This window comes from Laccaria bicolor, genomic scaffold (genome assembly GCF_000143565.1).
Source record: "Laccaria bicolor S238N-H82 LACBIscaffold_58 genomic scaffold, whole genome shotgun sequence".
Taxonomy (NCBI): domain Eukaryota; kingdom Fungi; phylum Basidiomycota; class Agaricomycetes; order Agaricales; family Hydnangiaceae; genus Laccaria; species Laccaria bicolor.
The window spans coordinates 31,092-33,539 of record NW_001889929.1 but is presented as its reverse complement, the minus strand read 5'-3'; positions in this window follow the sequence as shown (position 1 = coordinate 33,539).

Here is a 2,448-nt window from a genome sequence, read left to right as displayed (position 1 = left end):
ACAGGCGGTTGGCCGTAAACTAAGTTTAAGCTAAGTCGAGTCCACTGAAGATGCATATAACGGGCCTGTGCTAGCATGATATTGAAAAAACTTGTTTAAAGACGGATCATCCTGGGTAAGTAGCTACACTGATGGCTACTGACGGTACAGAATGAGAGGGCATTTCTTCATTACTGTGCATGTGATAAATCTTCAAAAGTGACTCTTTAATGTGTAGGCCGAGAAAGAAAGTGAAGCGTCCGAGTGGTGTAACTCATTCAGAGAAGGAAGAGGCACTTGGCCTGGGGCAGTGTGGGGAGTGTAGGGTGTGTCGACGTAGGTGATAGTACTCTTGGTTTGGACCGTCCGTGTCCGAAGCTGGAAGGTTGCTGCCCTTCAAAATCTGAAAATTGATGGGGTGTCACTTTTTTTTTTCGGCCTTCGGCCGGACACCCCCCCCTCCTACCCTTGGTGCGGGATCCACGTCCCGCTACCCCCTTGGCCTGATGGTGATTTCCGTGCAGTTTGATGGGAATGGTCCAGATGAGATCGCAACTCAGCTTAACCAAGTTATCGTTGAGTTATCGCCTATAAAAGGAGAGCTACGAAATCGCGAGCGGAGAAAGTTTGTTTTCGGCGAACCCTCGATCAAAATTTAATCATATTTTTTGTTGAGTTTCTGAGCCTATCTAATTCTATCTACTTTTGCGCCAGTCCCGGATTACGGAGGCAAAGCTCAAGAGCCCTGACGTTTATTTTGCGAGGCCCCGGATTAGCCTCGCCAAAGCCTCGCTGTCGTTGATCTTTCATGGGCCGTAATCGGATAATCCCGGTCCGCCGATTGTGTGTGGTGTTCTAACTGCACATAATCGATCTTCAAAGTATTCAGTAAGCATTCAATCTATGTACATAAAACATCTCGCTTGCACAGATTCAAGTTCACCGTCAGTTGTTGACCTTTGTGTGGCTGTCGTCTCCCCAATCAACAAAGCAAAGTAGGAAACATTCTCGAGCTGGAATTGAGCTGGAACGCCCTCCTTTCGGCCGAATTACGATGATAGGTTGATGAAGTCGTTTTTGTCCCTCTCGCTGTAGAGTCACTCGGAAGCAAGGTCAAATTTCGCGAAGAGGCTAGCGTTGCCGAAGTTCGGTTCAGTCCGGTTCAGACCCCCTTTGGTCCGAACCTGAACCTGAACCTCCTACAAATTTTCCGAGCCTGAACCGAACCCGAACTGTGCGTTCGGTTCAGGTTCGAACCTTCTGAACCTTGTAATTTTTTTAAATCAAATTTTTCACCTTTTTTTCGTGTCCAAACGCTTCGAAACACATGTGTAATCTCTAAAAATCAGTTATTTATGCAATGCCGTGGCACAAACCATGTTTGATAAGCCAAATAGATATTATACAACAGACCCCAACAAGTGCACGTGTGGGAAAGCAACCCGAAATATGGCCATCAACCATCACCCAGATGAAGGATTGATACTTTACATTTAAATACTGTAGTTGTTACAGATCACAATAGTTTTGAACGAAAAAATTGCAAAAAAATGTCCAAAACAGAGGGAAAGTAGGCCCACCAGTGGCTAAAGGTTCAGAGGTTCAATTCAGTCCGAACCTGTTCTCCAGAAATTTTCTGGAGCCCGAACCTGAACCTGAACTTGAACCGAACTTTGTGTTCGGTTCAGAGGGTTCGGGTTCGAACCGAAGTTCTGGACTGAACTTCGGCAACACTAGAAGAGGCATAGGCTACAGGTGGCAGGTACGTTCATTTTCACAATTTACTACTTTTTGGAGTGATCTTAGTAACTTGAAGTTTGCGGTAGCGCATCTGGCTAAGTTCCTCTTCGCCGGTCATCCTTTCTCAATCCTCGGCAATTCTATCCTGCTTGGGTTACTGTGTTGGCAAAGACGACGGACACCTGGGGGCCTGCTATGGCTCTGGATTCCTAATTTTTTCAGGTCGCGTCAAATCCCAGCTGGCATCTGGTTCCAGAGTATCCTCATTTGGCCTCGCTTCTAGTGTTTGAAAGTTAGGTTAGTTACAGAAGGTTCCGAATTTCGAGAGTCCGAACCGCCGCCGATCCGCCTGTCCGCTGTCTGGTCCGCACGGCACCTGCCGCCACCAAACATGGTCACGAGCCTCTTCACCTTTGCGCCAACTTTGCGCCGTTCGTGCAGCGAGACTTGACAGTCACTGTGGACCTTCTAGTGTTATCCGCCGAGTTTCCACTACAAACCCTAACATGGGTGCCAGAAATCCAGTGCTACGCTCAACCTGCGACCCTCATCGCCAACGCGAACCTTCGTGACCAGCTTGGCTTCGATTAGAAAGGTGCTGATGGCAGCGACGTATGCTCCTTTCGTTCTGTTCAATGAAAATGCTGACAATCTTCTATTGGCCTCACAATACCGGCCCAATGCTCACATATCTAGCATCTTGCGGGTCAACGACCCGTGACAACAAAC